The 17,335-nt window shown below is 38.9% G+C and overlaps 1 protein-coding gene across 10 annotated transcripts in view; it reads right to left on the bottom strand.

Moving 5' to 3' along the window:
* ANO4 (anoctamin 4) overlaps positions 1-17,012 on the bottom strand; it is a 175,945-nt gene extending 158,933 nt beyond the window's left edge. For 3 of the 10 annotated variants that reach the window (XM_064419859.1, XM_064419858.1, XM_064419860.1), the window contains exon 1: positions 16,389-17,012. The gene's annotated coding sequence lies outside the window, so the exon portion shown is untranslated. Of the gene's footprint in view, positions 1-7,974; positions 7,998-15,189; positions 15,416-16,388 lie in introns of those variants that run through there. The other 7 variants (XM_064419854.1, XM_064419863.1, XM_064419864.1 and 4 more) reach the window with 4 other exon arrangements.
* Between the last annotated feature and the right edge of the window lie 323 nt (positions 17,013-17,335).

Raw genomic sequence — 17,335 nt, 5'->3', positions numbered from 1 at the left:
GCAAACGTAAGTAAAAATGCACTAAAAGCGAGGTGATAAACTCCTGTTTACCTCAAGGATTGTGCTCGGCACAGCATCCAGAGCTGAATCTGCACACTACATATTGCTGCATCACCAGTGACCTTCTTCTGACTCTCATTCCCATAGCCCACTGCAGATGTTAAATTCTGATCAGGTACAGCTATTTCAGACAAACATGCCTGTAGGCAGATACTTAAATTAAGCAAACTTGTGCTATTTCCTGTGCAACTTAGAACCAAGTTCTTCTCAATGGAAATTTGCAACTTCAAATTTAGACATTTATCCTCTATTTTCAAACTTTGGCTGATCCATCCTTCAAACCTCTCCCACAAGATTTTACACACAAGAAGATATGAAGGATTGTCTATGCTCCAGTCATCAGTGTAGCATCATTAGTGGTGAATGTGTTCTTCTTGTGAATCCACACAAGTAGAACAAGAAAAGCTGCATCTCTCCTGCCTGTGCTGCTCATTCTTATATGGATGTGGTGTATCTATAGCAGAGTCTGTTACTGAGCCTAATCAGCAAAAAACTGTAGTAAGGCCCAGTTGATTTCACCAAAACTCAAATAGCAAAATATTGGCAGAATCAGACAGAAGGTTCCCATCTTCCCGATATGCTGTGCTGAGATCAGCCCCCTACCTAATTTTCTGTATCTCTCCAGAAAAAAAAGATTAAAATAAATGAACCATTAAATAATTAAAGAGAACCTCAGTGATTCACTAAAGTTTCAAATACTGATCTCATTGTAATAGGAAATTGATCTAAAGAAATTTACCAACAATGCATTTTGCTGAAAAGGCAGCCCAAAGAAGCTCATACTTAAAATTTACATATCTTCCTGCATCTACTGATTTATTAGGATGTTTTTGTCATCATCCTGCTCCTGACAGTTTTGTGCTGTTTCGTATGACTGTGGTATTAGTGAAGAAGTTTTGTTCAAGTTGATGATGAAACCTACAGCAATGTAGACTGTCTCTGTGTTCATTGTCTCTGGGAAACAGCACTCAAATAAATTATCTCAACACAACACAAGTTAGCCAGAGTGGGCAGATGTCCACAAGCCAATGCTTTTCTCCCCTAGTCTGCAGCCTGTGCAGACCTCGGTTTCAAGAGCAGGGTAAGGAATCTGGTTGCTTTGGACTGCAGCTTTTCAGAAGCAAACACACACTGCAAAATGCATTGAAACAGATTCAAATAGTAGAAATTTATTGCTAAAATTAGGAATGGATTTCTGAACAAAAGAGAATTTACTGTACCTATAGCTGGATCTCCTTGGTGGGACACCTTGATTGTTCCATATATACATCCTAATGGCTGTAGGATTTCCCTCTAAAATCCTATATATCCATATATGCCCCACATGAAACTGCATTACGCAGCTCAAAAATTCTTTCACCGCTACTTGCCTAAATCTCAATATTTTGTTTTCTCTTTCTTTGAAAAGTTGCAAACCAGTTGCCAAAAGTTGCCATATACATGGCAATTTTGTTTTAAAATTATTGTTCCAAATTATTTCATAAGTCAGAAAGAAGTCTAAAAAAAAGCAGTTTCTAACAGAAGTGCTCCGTGAAAAGATAGAGAACTAGAAGTCAATCTAGATTTTCAAGAACACTCCCTTAAAAATTGGTAAGATCCTTCATCATGAAGCTAGCATTCATATTTTATGTTTCTTATACCATCTTGTTATGATTGTGGATAGGTCAGCGTGGGAACTGCAGTATTTTTTAAAACTCTGTAATTGTCTTCTACTTTTCTCCTTATTTTAGTTCATTCACTGCATAAGGGAGATATAAAAATATGTAAGTTCTGTCCAGATACTTTAAGAAATTTATGGGAAGTAAAGGGTCTTTATTTACTATCTTTATTACAATTTTTTAGTGTCAGGTTTGCCCCTATGTATTTATTTTCACACCAGTATAAAATAAATAAGAGAGGTAATCCAAAACTTGTTTAGGACAACATTGAAAAAATTATTATGCAGCAAAAAACTTTAAAAAGATCTTAGCTTCTTTATGACAGTATTTAAATTATGTTCAAATTAATTCTGTGCAAATTGAACCTGCAAATTTTGTGCAGGTTTACGGAGGATCTGCACTGAGCCTGCCTAGTTTGAATGGTGTTTTTGCCCATGCTAAGGTCATCCCCTGTGGGCTGTCAGCAAATGTTAGGACTGTCCCAGCTAAGCATGGTCAGCATCAGTAGGTCTAGAGATGGAAATCTTTCTTCTCGGTTTCATGCTGTCGTAGAATAATCTGTTTTTTTCCCTTCCAATTTCCTCAAAAATGTTCCTCATAGACCCCACTCTTACAAGCTCATAGATACAACCATGGCAAGAAACACTCTCCACTTCAATCCTGATTTAAGCATTGTCCCATTGTTCATCTCTGGAAACTGAAAAAATGAATGATTATGGGCTAAATTAGATAATCTCTAATAAATTGCCACACCTGAGATTTCTGCAGTAGAAGAACATTGACTTAAGCCCACTAAAATGCATTCCTTCTGGTTGGGAAAGTGCCCAAGGCCAGGATTGCATGAAAACTTTTAAGGTTTTCTTTAGCAATCCAGAATCATGTAGGTTTCAGTCCAGAGAAAACAGAATAATTGCTCTTTTCCATCAAAAATTACAGCATAGGGTGTATGCCACAGCACAGAGGACAGCATCAATAAAGTTAGCAGTGTGTGAACAAAACTGTCAGGGTCTTTATCTCCAATGACCACAACACACATCCAGTAATTCTCCTAGCTAGAACAAAGGCACTCTTTCTGTCTGCAAGTGAATGCTTCACAATAAAAATGAATTGTCAAATTAAGCTGTTGATCAATTCAGGGCTATTTCTATCCAATGATCCTGAAATAATACTATTAAAGCAGAAAAGTATTTTTTTCTTTTCTTAGTTGATTATTCAATAGACTTTAAGCAAGAAATTGTTAATTTCTAGCAATTTAGCCTTCAAACTCAATGTAGAATTTAGAGCCCATAAAATCCATGGGTCTTCTGTGATTATAACATGAAGATTTAGACCATTTATTTGACTAATTACCTATTTTTTTTTGTGCTGACTTGAGTATGGCTCTGAAAGAAAAAAATGTACATCAAGAAAAAGTTAGAGCTTTAAAGCAGTGAAAAATGTAGTTTTCATTACATTATATCCTATCCTCATTCACACATTCCACAATTTTTCTGTACAAATTCTATATCTAAAATATACTTCCTACTTTATTTCATTATTCTTTGCCTTCAATTCCCTCTTAAAATAAAACACATTTTTTCCTAAAGGAAGAGAAAGGGAAAAAAACCTCCCTTCTCACCTTGTTATTTATTTTTCAACCCTGAGGAATATAAAAGTCTGTTTAAACACAAAATGACACATCACTGATCTTTATAGCCTTATACACTGTTCCTACATCAGGTTGCTTGTTCAGACTATCCTTTATGGACCAGGTGTCCTGCCTCTGGCCTCCAGAGTCTCCAGGAGGCTGGATGATCTATGTTAGACTAAATCATCACCATGAATAACTGCTAATTAACATCACTAAGTGACCTTTCTGCTGCAGGCAAGAGAAATTTTAAAAAAACAACTCTGCTTGTTTCCCAGGTACCTGACTTGAACGCCCACAGAAAGATCCAGATTCAAGTTCTCTACATCTGTGCTGCTCACAAGCTGCAAACTGTGCTGAGAAAACTCTTGACCCTGCTGCTCCTCATCATTCACACTTCCACTTGTTACTGCCATTCACTCCTGCTGCATTAGCAACATCATTCCTCTTCAAACACCAGAAATAAGAATTAGTCAAAAAATTGCATAGAAATGAGGAGATATTTTGTGTCTCAGCTCCATAAAGAAATTCTACTCAGGACAACCATTCATTGTCCAAACCAGACAAAGAGTTGCTCAGTCCTTGTCCCTACTGCTGCTGTGCTGACCTAAGTATTTTATGGGACTTTCCATAAGGAATGGAGATTTCTTTGTCAGGACTTTGACATTACCCAAAACAGACCTAAAGAATGTTAGGAGCTTAGAAATCTGTACAAGGCACAAAAATTATTAGGTTTCCAACAGGGTCCAAGATCCCACAATATCAAGTGGGATTACATGTAAAAACATTTAAATTATGCATTCAAGTTACACTTCTAAGGGGTAAACAATGATTGGAGGAACATATCTAGGCACCACATGCTTTTAAAGAAACCAAAAATGTCTTGTCTCAAATGCTTACTGTCTTTGTATGAAAGAGACAAATTGACCAAAAGAATGAAACTAGGGGGTACTTAATGTGCCAAGCAGGAATGAGACAAAGCTCATTTGCTCTCACTCACTCACTCATACTGTTAATTGTATGGATCATTTACTAAAACTTTCAAAATTATATACTATGCTTTATAAAAGCTGATACCCATCCATTAAGGAAATTGTGACTACAATCAAAAATATTGCACCAAGCTAGGTTTGAATTTTAAACTTTTTTTGTTGTTGTTAATTTATTCTAAAATCAGCCAGACAGGTATCACTGTATGCTGTAAATTTCAACTACTGGGGTGCTATTGACTACAGATTAGCAGCAGCTTCTGCCTCAGCCAGGCAATACTTTCACAAGAACGAAAATGGCAAGCATGCATTTTTACTCATAATTGATTTCCCAACAAACTGCAGCACTGGATTCTCTCTCACTTTTTCAAAGATTTTCAATTACATCAATTCCTACTGACACACAGAAGATCTGCAACGTGTCTTGCATGACTCCATTTTTTTGAAAGCACCTGTGCCTGAATTATTTTATCGCACTTGCAGTTTGAGCTTGCTCAGCAAAATGGCAGCACTGGACCCAGAGGATTAACATTGCACCAAAGTGCTCAGCATCTGGCGGTTAACAGGGTATAATATTAGTGGTGTGTCAGGCTTTTCATATGAAGAGTAAGGAAAAATTTCCCCAGACTTTCACAAAGCACGAAATTCAACACAAAGGTGACCCTTGACTGAGTTATTGAAGGCTGCAAGCCTGGCTTGTCCTAAATCAACTAATAAATGCCTGCATACGCTGAAAGGAAGTGGTCTGTGTGGGAAAATGAGCATTTTATGTATATCCTTTAGAGAAAATCAATAAGTCTCTAATTTCCTTGACACAGAATTAGATACTTAGTGCCTTAAAACTGCTATATAGAGTAAATAAACCTACCATCTTGCTCTGCATACTTCTATTTATACAAATGGCTCCCTCCACCTCCTGAGCATTAGCATTTTTAGCTTACAATTGTTAGTGTGATTACATGTAAAAACATTTAAATGATGCATTCAAGTTACACTTCTAAGTGATAAACAATGACTGGAGGAATGTCCTTAGTACTGTTTCCAGAGTTCTGCAATTCTCTGGTTTTGGCTTCAGAGTATATTCAATCCATTATATTCCCCCTGATACATCTCAATCCCTAAAGTAATTAAAAGAAATTATTGTAAAGTATGAAAAATTAGCTCATGATTTTCCTTCAGCTGCAGTCAGAGTAAGGTATATACTAGACCCCAACAGAGAAAGAGGTTCAGGCCCTTTCCTGGGATTATGCATTAAATAGAATACTTGTTCTTGCCCTGGGACAGCAAAATGCAGGTGACAAACGACCACAAAGCCACAGGCACTGTAGGATGCCATGCTGTGACATCTTCCTGCCAACATCTCTCCAGCAGCATTTAGTAGGCAATTGCTGATTCAAAATCTGCATTCCTGTAACCTTGGCTCACTGGCCAGATGCTGGCAAAGCTTCTGAAACAGGACAGTGCTCAGGCTATTTTCAAGGGCACATGACCAAAGTATTAGTTGCTTTACTCACAGCACTTAAAACAGGACAGAAGATTTTTAAATTTTTTTTAACTTGATCAATTGCAATTTTACCACTTGCGTAAAGCCCTTTGCTAAAACTATGTTAATGAGAAGGAATGAAAACCCTTCCACAATTTAACTGGATTTACTTACAACACTGAAACTGTAAAGATAGAATTTGTGCTCACATAATAGTTAATCAACATCAATTTTTCATTTTAAAAAGCAGCTTTAAAGTATTAACCACTTCAATGAATATGCTATAAAATCACTAACCATGCATATACAAACACAGATGCCTCAAGATTTAAAATGCCATTTCTGACTTGGGAAATCTGCTCAGGCAAATTTAAAAGAAACTTCATTGGAAAATCAGAGGGAGAACATTAGGTTTAGGATGGACATTATGAAGAAGTTCTTCACAGAAAGAATAATTGGGCATTGGAATGGGCTGCTCAGAGAGGTGGTAGAGTCACCATTGCTGGTGGGAGGTGTTTAAGAGAAGATGGGATGTGGCACTCAGTCCCATGGTCTGGTTGACAAGGTGGTGGTAGGTCACAGGTTAGACTTGATCTCCAAGGTCTTTTCCAACATAATTGAATCTGTGAATATCTATCTATCTATCTATCTATCTATCTATCTATCTATCTATCTATCTATCTATCTATCTCTGAGAGATAGTTATTACTGTAAAAAAATTATAAGGTTACCCAAAATTATAGGCTGCCTAATTTTTTTTTTTCCTGTCAGCAACAGATGTGTGTTTTTTCCCCTCTTACAGCTCAAGGGCATCACTGTAACGGTAGAAGAGTAGAGACCTTCTCTCCCATGATCTCACGGCAGCAGTCACATCACATCATGAAGGAGGAGGAATGTCAATTTAAAAAGGTCTGTGGCAGTAGGGGACACTTAGTTCCATTAAAATGCTATCAACAGGGAGTTTTGTAGCAAAAGATGTACTTCCCTCTTCTGACAGTTCTACCAGCCCTGGAATGTCAACCATGGCCTCATTATGCTCAAAACAAGGAAGACGAAAATTGAAGCTCTCAAATATCTTACGCATACAGCCAACATTTTCCTCAATATCAGGGGATGAAAATACTGGATTTTATGAAGTCTTTTAAAATATTTAGGTGTTGACATATAATACAACTGTATCAGAAGGCTGTTGAGTTTGCAGTGTCAAGAGCCTAAGAAGTGCCAGGATTAAGGCTGCATCTGTGAAATACACTCAGCACTTCTGTGCTTATGCAACATGATATGCTTTAATTTCAGACCACACAGAAATTTATCCTCAGTGTGCACTTAGGACGGACATTTCCATGATAGGCATCAGCTCCACCTGGCCTCTGCCCAGTCTCTGTGCTCAGGAAAAGCCATACAGAAACAAAATGAAACTGCATGAAGACAAAGGTTGGTCTCAGGATCAAAGAATTTGGGTTTTAATTTGAGGTACTCAACTGCATACCCTCCTCTGTTTTCTATGTTGCTAAAGAAGAGACTTCAGAAGAGGTATGTCACTGTCCAAGCACCCAGCAGACAACACCAAAGTTACGGTACTCATAGCTTCAGTCAGTGTCCACTGAAGCCTTATTTTGATTATATAAAATGCTACAATGTGATAAAGACATGAAAAAAATCATGCCCTTGACGTTTCACATTCAGGACCCTAAGCTAATGAGCATTTCTCCCTTTCATACCAAAAAACTCAGCTCCTTATTTATGAAGTAATAGGAATAGATGACACCAAGAACGGAAATAATATCTTCTTACATCACAGTTTCCATGAAAGATAATTATTTGTCATCTAGACATTAGCAGAAGTTGTGGTGATTGCAATAAAAATACAAATATCAGGAAATATTTGTTTGGTTTTTGCTTGGAGCCTGGGTTGGATAATAGACAGAATGAAATATTTCACAAGGAAAATAAAAAGAAACCGAGATAACTCAAGGAAAACATTGCATGTGAACATACGACTAAAGTCTCCAGGATATCGCATAAATACAGCCAGCCAATATTCTGGTGTTTAATAATTCTTAAATGCTCAAAGCTGCCTCCTCCCATGGTATTCAGTAAAATAAAACTAGCAGTGCTAGTACCCAAGAGTGCAATGAAGTACTCACAAAGCCATACCCAAGGTTTAAAGCTGATTGACAGGCTTACAGAAGTTCCTAAAAGTGCTGTTCAAAAGATGTAAGTGCTGACAGCGTGGCCTCAGAACACGTTTTCCCCTGGACTCCATTCTGCAAAAACCACATATGCTTGAAAACAGTGAAAGAGAAACACACCAATTGCAAGTTACTTAGCCTGGAGTGCACTGAAATCAGAGCACATCAAAAACTAGCCAGACGTCATGGTATGCCCTAGAAACAAACAACTGGAATGTTTAGACAGGCAGTGACAAGCTGCAACATTATCAAAGTTATTTGGCAAATATCCTAAATATTTCTCCACACTCTGTAACAATATGATTTTGTCTTTAAAAAAGCTTTTATTTAAAAAAACCCCTTTCATTTAAAAAAAAAAATTCTTTGAGGTCCTTTACTTGTTTTAGAAACTAGAAGACTGAATTTTTTTTTTTTACCTTGTGTATTTGAATGTAGCTTATTTAGAATTATCTGTCAGTATTAAAATTTTCACTTCCCCTATATTGTCACTCTGGGAAAACAGGCTAGCCGGGCAGGGTACTGGCACAGGTTTCAAGAGTCATGGGTTGACCCAAACGTATATTTCTCTGTGATCCTGAGTGAGGCACTTAAATTTTTGACATTGAACAAGTTCCTGTGCAATAATTGCCATGCTATCACATGATAGCTGAAAGCACATAGAAATTCCCAAATGTAGTTTCTTTCATTACAATCTGATCCTGCAGCAAAATGTCAAAAAAAAAACCCAACAACCCCAAATAAACAACACACCAACAAACAAACAAACAAACAAACAAAAAAGCCACCCCAAACACCAGTGGATATGTGCCACATCCATTTCTCTTCTTTCTTCCCTTGTCCCTCCTGGAACTGAAAGGGAGTATGTGTCCTGAACATATCTCCCTTCTCAACTTAGAGGCAGAGGTGATATCCATTAGCAACCAGCCTCACACAAGGAGAATCAGGACAGGCACAGACCTACTATGCCTCTTCACTGCAACATATATTAAATTTCAATTCAAGCAGTGTACCTTAAGGTAAGGAAATGGCTTAATAATATTGAAATCTGAGCCCCCACTTCTGCATTGCAATTGTTTTACACCCATTGCATTGTTTTACAAACAATCCATAGAAAGTTTTGGTTGTTGTTGCAAAGAATGGTGACCTGCACAAAAAGTGCTGCTGAAGTACCACAATTCAGTTCATATTTTCATTAAGGCTCAAAACTTTAAACAAAAAACAAACACAGTATGTGAGTGGGACACCTGGACACAGTCTGGAGGAGCAGGTAAAGAACAGAAGGAGGAGACAGAGAAATGCTGGAGGGGGAATGGAGCAGAGCTTGGAAGAGGGTCAAAGGACAAGAGGTCCAGCAAGAAGCAGAAGCACAAAATGCAGAATTGTGAGAAATAAGATCAGACACAGAAGCTGAAATATAAGAAGCATAATTAAAACTGCAGGAAGAGAGTTACCTGAATGCTGATCTCACTGGGCTTTACAGGAAGCAACTGGATAATTTAGACCTAAATTTTGTCACAAAAGTTGTGGCATATTAACGTAATGTACTAATCACAGAACTATTGAGTCATGTTAGTTTTTAGGTAAAGAAGGAAAATAAAGTAGTATTTCTCTTACATAAGAATGAATATATTTTTTGCAGAACTGTTCCAGGTGACAACAGTGCAATGAGAAGTTGCAGCAACAACTTCATCATGGGAAACTGAGTACTGATGGAAACTTGTTTGTATCCTCAGAATTGTACCATAATATATTAATCAGAATAGTTCAGATTCTATTATCAGAAATATAAACCAAGTAAACTTCATGAAGCATGCTGAAGTAGAAGGCTACCCAATCATTAACCAAGGCATTTCTGAAATCCAAATCACAAATCCTATATTATAAAGGAAAATAGGGAAATTCTGCCTATGGCTCAACAGCAATTTCAGTGTGACCAGTTAGAAAGAACTTCTTATGCCTAGGCTCATCTGGTGGTTATCATAGAGGCAGAGACTAGAACAACTGTTAGCAGCACTCAGCATCATTCAAAACAAAAATAAGTCTGTGGGCAGAAACTTGACTACCCTGTATTTAATTTAAATGAGATCAGGAATTTTCACCAGCCTGAAAGAGTTCATTTAAATGGCATTGGCTAGAAAATCAAATGCTGCAGATGTTTCTCTGGGAGCAAAGAAATTAGAAGAGGGAATACTTTTCCTTTCCCTGAGGGTAGAGGAGAATTCAACTTATTTCATTTTCTGCCCCTCATCTAAAATAAAGAATTTTTATGGCAATAGCGTCAAAAACTAGCTAAACATAATCCAAAGTAGCAATGTCCACACGAAACTACAAGGTTGAAATAACTCAGACCTGTATCACCTGCCTAATTCTTCTTTGTTATGGTTCTTTGATCTCAGATTCCACAGCTACAAAATATTTTTATTTTCCTGCTAGATTAAGGAAAAGAGTATTCATACTAACAAGGCTGACATTTTACTTGACTCCTAAGTTCCAGACCGTTCATCCTGCCAAACCTGTTTGTTGTTGCCTTTTGCGCTCCATTTTTCTATGGGATGTTTCACAATATATTGGGACTGCAGAGCAAGCCCTTAGAAATACTGAAATAACAATATTTGCATTTCCCTAGGCACTGAATCAGAGCAGTGTTCTGCCTAAATGAAACTCAGCATAGGATGGCAACTAGCATGGTTTTAACCATCTCCAGCCCCCAATACAAAAGAAAACCAAAACTAAGGAAAAAGTGAAGGCAAATCAATATGTAAAAAAGCAGAAAAGTACAAACAAAGGGAAAACAGTGGAAAGAGAGTGATACAGTGCACAAGCAAGAAAAGAATTGAACTGAGGCTGGAGGATAGATGAACAACAGGTAGAGAGGTTGTATGTCTATCAGGATACATAGACAAATACCAAAGGACTTCACAAAGCTCTGGATTTTAACTGGCATTTTTCAGGGAGTGGTTTCCCAAGAAGTATCAATCCCATTTAGAAAAAGTCTCTGGTCGTTTAATACATCATGTATAAAGTATTATGCTTCATTTTAATGAAAACCAGTTTCTTCAAAGAAAATTATCTGAAATGGGAATATGTCTCCTGCTGATCCAAAACAGCTAATCACCAAGCCAGCTAATCACCAGCTTTTCCATACAGCAAACTAGCTCAGAGGAGATTCTGTCTTTCTCTTCTCAAATGATTTTGTTAATTAACTTCCTTATCCAAAAATGAAGAGAGGCGGCAAAAATTTTTCTATATTTGAAGGCTGTAAATACTACATAAAATAGGAAATTAACGTCAATACTGCAGGAGGTTGCAGCAAGACCAAATGGATGAAGGTAGAAAAGCTGTTTTGATGCAGGCTCTATTTTAATAATCTCCCAGCACTAGTGACATAAACCCTATAGATAAATTATAGAGGGGCCTGCTCTTCCTAGCTTCATATTAAACAGCAACAATTTTTCTGAGGAAGATTAGGATATTTCTTTTAGGTATATTTCCAACCTGCCTCTGGAAGTGCAAACTTTTGGTATTCTACCTCTGTGGAGAGCTCGAGAAACTCATCTCCTATGATCATCATCAACACCTACACTATCCTGGAATCTTAGAACTCACTTATGTCCAGAGAATCCATTCAGAAGATTTAATTTGTTTATGTTTTTAAAAATACTTATCTATGGTAATATGGGCTTTTGAGGGACCAAGTTGTCTGGAATTCATGGACAATAAGCCTCCCTTTGTACAATCAGATTGCAAATACTAAGTCTGGAAATCTCTGGATTTATGTTCAAAGTTCACCATTTGGTGGGAACTAGTCTTCTCTCAGAATCTGGTGGCCAGACTACTGTAACTCCTCCTGAGGTCATAAAGGAAAAGTGTTTTCAAGGATTGGTCTTGAAGCATGATTAGTATCTACATACAGCTCTCAGAAATATGAGGCTTTTCTGAAAACATTCTCTCAGATTTGTGCTTTCCCAGACTAAAATCCATGCACGTGCAGAGAGATGCACACCATTAGCTCCCTTATTTGGGGATCCAATTGCAGCTTTAGTGCTATTCATCCTGCTCAGGGTGTTTTTCATAAAGATTAAAACACTTGCATTGCCTGCTCCAGTTCCAAGATCCCTTTTACTAGAATACTGAAGAACTAACCCATAACTCCTAACAAAACTGTTATTTGTCTTTATATTATACAATGAGGAGTTCTCAATTCTAAACCAATCTCACATTACCAGAATGCGAACACCTAATGTTGGTCAAGTCAAAAAACAGGCCCAGTGCTGCTCCATTGTTACCACATTGAGTCCGGAATAACACAATTGTGACTTTTGCTATGCAGGAGAAAGTTCTGTAACACACAGAGCACCTCTCACTTTATTGTCCAGTGTTTCCTATGCAGAAGTTACGTAAGAACAAACTGCACGACATGGAGTGAAAGACTGTGATTTCCATGATCTACAGACAGATCTACACAAAGCACTATGCACTTGTACAAAAGCAGAAAACTCAATCCCCTCCTGAGATATGACAGGCACAGGATGCAAGCACTTATTAAGAAGGCAGAGTATGCTCAGGAGACACAGAACACACATAACAATGTCTGAAAGCTAATCCTTCCCCACTGACATAGAGACAGCACGTAGCACACACACCCTGCCTTGTACTTCCCCATAGCACTGAACTTCTGACAGATTATGCAGCACAATGCTCACACACAGGGTTTCCAGACATCCATATACTGCAAAAGTAGCAACTGCACTGAAGAGAGCTCACCTGTTAAAGCTGCAAAACATAGAGACAGGTTTGTAATACCTGCAACATCAAAGTTACAAAGTCCTTGAAATAATCTTGGACAAAATCTGCAGACTAAGTGGGATAATATGTCCAGGAGCACCTTTAAAGTTAGTTCTATGAAAAAGGGAGAAAGCCTGGAAGGTGCAGTCAGCTTTTGATTATTCATGTGGGCTCATTAGTGGGTCAGGATGGATGAAGAAACAGCCAGGTAAAAGCACAACTGGTACAGCATGAAAAAAATCACCAGCCAGAGTGCTGCCTGGTACTGATGACTTCAGCTCTGCAACATGCATATCTCAGGATTGCTTTCCAGTCTGAGCAGAGAGGGAAGTTGGAGCATGGCTAATTCACTGCCTGAATTCTTCAGCCAGTGATAATCAATAGCTGACTGCACAAGTTTTGTCAGAAAGGATATGAGCAGATGGAAAGCATAAAATTAGTGAGGCAGTATGGATAAATGAGTGAGATTTCTGTAAAATCATACCAATTTATATTCCCAACATAAATGTATATTTTTGAGTATTTGTGGAATAAAAAGCTTTTAAAAACTTCCTTCTATAGACAAGTGGATGAATAATGCATATTGATCATATACAAGAAAAAAATTGCAATGACTTCATCAGACCATTGGGTGATTTTGGCTGGCTAAGGAACAGAGCTTTTTTTTTTTTCCCTTTCCCTGCAGTTGTTTTCTATGCAGTCTTCAGCCACTCTGCAAAGGAATTAACATGACACCATGCTGTGAAACAAGGAAGTACTATGCATGCATTCCCTTTTAGAGCATTCATAGAATTCCCAAGAAATGAACAGCACATCTACCTACTTGAATTTCATGTAATTTGGGGAATTTCACTCTTCTCTATACCTCTCAAGACTACTACAGAGGATTGCATCTTTATTTTTCAAGCCTTTAGCCTGCAACAAGATGTGCTGGCAAGGATTTTAGGTGCATAGACTTCTCTGTTGCAGTACAAAGATGTTAGGTTCCAAATGCAAACATCCCATTGCAAGCTCATACAGTTTAAACTGGAGAAAATACTTCAGGATCATTTTCCTCTCTTCTTTTTGCCTCAAGGTTATTGAAAAAACACATTACATTATGCACTTTGCTTTTTAAGCTTTTATTGGAAAAGACAGATATGATTATGCACTTGTGTTCAAAATTAGCTTTTACAAGATTATTTTACTCAAACATTAGTAATTTTTGAGTGACAACCACACTTCTGATAAATTGTTGGGTGGGAATGTAGATTATTTTGGGCATAGGAATATCTGAAATTACAACAATATTTTAAAACAATAGCATGCAGCTCTGTAATTAACTGCGAGGTCTTCACGATATTTTAAGTGGTGCATGCATTTTGCAAAACTGCTTGGTTTTTAGGTTTACAATAATTTTATATGGAGAAAATGATAAAAAACTCCAAGTTCAAATGCATGCACAAAATTACTTTTTACATTTAATCAAAAAAAGCCTAAGCCTAATTCCTCCAATGCAATATCACAACCTGCAGGTTGTGCAGGGTCTCAGGACTGCTTCTCTGCTGTGTGTGCTACAAGGAGCCCTGCATATCTTCCAGCAAAAAGTTTCTTTGCTGCTGTCATTTTGTCAGCACTCTCTGAAACTGGAAGAGAACAAACTCAGGCACCTTCATTACTGATATCAAAGAGTTAAGTATCAGATAGACCAGCCATAGTGCCAAAACCTGTCTGCAGGAGACATGGGGAAGGCTGCCCTAGAGGTAAATGTTTTTTGGCAGTTCCTTAAGCTGCACAATTCCCAAAACTGCCTGTTCCCTACCAGAGTAGGATATTTGCAGCACGTCCTCACTGCATCAGTGAGAAGGGAAACCAAGCACAGGATCAACTGCACCAGTGGGTTCTTCATGATGCCAAAACAAAGATCTGATGGGGGAGATGACTCAGAGCACTGGGATCTGGGCTCTGTGGTGGCCTTTGCTGCTTGTTCTGAGGGCAGTGCAGCAGGTACCTCACTGCACCATGAAGTCCTCTACCTGCAGATCCTCCTCCTTCTCCCAGTGCCTCTTGCCTAACCTGGCTTCCCCTCCACCACACTCATATATGCTTATCAATAAAACAGGACATGACACCCAAGTACGGAAAAGAAATTAAGGGTACTGAAAATAACAGCAGTGTTCTAAAGTTTTTACTCATTAGGAAGGGAAAGGGAGGTACACAAACTCTGTTCAACTGATCAGTTCATGTGAAGCAAAACTCTCTGAAATACAGGACAAATCAGGAACAAAATTGTTTTATTAAGTCACAATGTAAGCTACATTAAGCCAAGAAAAAAATTCCCAGACACCAGCACATCTCTTGTTAAACCCAGAAAAGGCAATGCAGAGACAGAATAAAAGCTTTATTCTTATCCTACCTCAGTAAAACAAAGGCACAAGAACACATCTCCTCTTTGCTCTGCTTGAAGTCAGACCACCCTGTGACAAGTCTGAGCCAGTGTTATATCTATGCCTTCAGTGGACCTTTGAAGATGTAGCAGAGTCTTTATTACTCCTGCAGTCTGTAAGGGCTATGCATAGTAAATCTACATAATGTATCCACAGCATGAAACACATTCAAGTTAAGAGAAATACTTTCATAGTTCTCTCGTACCAAAAGCAAAGAAAAACATCTATCTATCAGAAACTGTATATTTGCTTTACTTTAAATCTCATGCAACAAACTAGAAAAGAAAAAAAAAAAAAGAAAAAAAACCCAACAAAACAAAAAATCAACCAAAACTAAGGGCACAGTTTACTGTGGTCTAAATAACAACCTTTACTATTTATAAAATCAGAGCTGTTAAAGTAGCTTAGAGCACAAATTAAGCCAGAACAGATTTTCAGACATTTAAAAGCACTTTTTTTTTCTACTGCAGAGATGTAAAAGCACTTCAAAAAGCTAAGAATTTGCAACTGTAAGGACTAGATAGGGATGAGGGTTATTAGGTTGCCTATTCTGTAACTTCTTGTCCCAGCTAGTCTGCACTTGTAAGATGCAAAAGGTCCAACTTAAAAACACCTGATGACATAAGCTTATACAGAAAATGCTGAAAGAGCCCATCTGTCCCATGCCAACGACAGCAAATCCCGGCTCAAACCTCCTGTATGCTCACACTTGAACACTGAGGGGCTTCAGAGTTTTCTGTGGCTGGTCAAGCAGGGGACATCTGTGCCCCCAGTGCAAGGGTGCAGACCTAGAGAGGCGAGTCTGCCACCTTTACCCAGTCTGTTCCAGCTGCCCAGAAGCGTATCCCGTTGCTGCCACAGGCAGTCGGGAGCAATGCTCAAGCCTCCCGTTTCAAGGACAAAGAGGCAGTGCTCAGCTTGCAGTCAGTACTTCAGAGCTGCGGGTCAGAGGAGGGAAAGAGCAAAATAAAGGGAAAACTTGTATTTTACTTAGCCAGTATGTGCTATGAAGATGCTGAAAATTATGACTAGATATTAAGTGAAGGTCACGAGACTTATCTAAGACTACCGGGGGAGAAAAACAGATGGGGAAGGGGGAGGGAGAGGGAGAGAACACGAGCACTGCAGCAAAGAAGCTACGCTCAGCCAATATATTGCCAGCACTTACCATAAAAATAGAAAGATCCAAAGAGAATCAGATTAAGGATCCTATTTTATCTCTCTTCAGCAGAAAGATTCCCACATGAAGCTCTGAACACAGCTGTCCAGGGGAAAAGCAAGGTAATGTGCTGATACACGGAAAGCACTGACACACAAACGATAAGTCCTTTCACAGCCTCCGAAAACCTGCGAGCAGTTTGTGCCGGAAAACCAAAGGCAAGAAGTCTGAAGGCGACTCCTACATAACACTGCAGCTAAAGCAGGCTGCTGGGTTTCCAGTCACTCACACCGCTCTGTTTTCATCCTCATCTTCTCACCATCACTTACATCCTAGAGGTGGGCTTGGGGGTGGGGATAAGAGATTTCTCCTCCGAATGGAAAGGATCACAGAAGCGGCATCAGCATTTGTAATCAGTCGCTGGGAGCACCCAATCAGAGGACCTGAGGGGTGGCAGCGTGACACTTGTCCGAGGCAGGGCAGCCCGACGCCACAGCCGCCGGCACGGTCCTGCCTCGCCCGGCATCACCGAGCGGCTTCGGGGCCAGAAATCCCCAGCCCCGCGGGGATTTCTGCAGCCACGGGCAAACACAGTGCCTTCGGGCTCTGTGCCTGCTCCTCCGAGCAGCAGCGCTCAGAAAGGCACAGCTCCCCTGGCTGCTGTTCTGACAGGCTGCTTGCCACCTCTCTGCAGTCCTACAGAGGCAAGAAAAGTTTGGAGGTTTGGATATCAGCGTCACTCACCTTGTAATTTTATCACCCGGTACCTTCCCTATTTAAAACATATAATAATCTATATATAATGTTGCTTCCTCTTCAAAGGTATCTTTTTGAAGAAAAAAGAAGTCTGTATGAAATTTTACAGCACTGTCCCATTGTTGTGAATGGCCTTGTTAGAGCCAGTGCTGGTTTTGACATGACATCAAATCCACAGAAAATACATGAACAAAGTTCCC

The sequence above is a fragment of the Passer domesticus genome, chromosome 5 (assembly GCF_036417665.1).
Source record: "Passer domesticus isolate bPasDom1 chromosome 5, bPasDom1.hap1, whole genome shotgun sequence".
Classification (NCBI taxonomy): domain Eukaryota; kingdom Metazoa; phylum Chordata; class Aves; order Passeriformes; family Passeridae; genus Passer; species Passer domesticus.
Note: the sequence above shows the minus strand (reverse complement) of the source record. Positions and strands in the feature narration are given on the sequence as shown.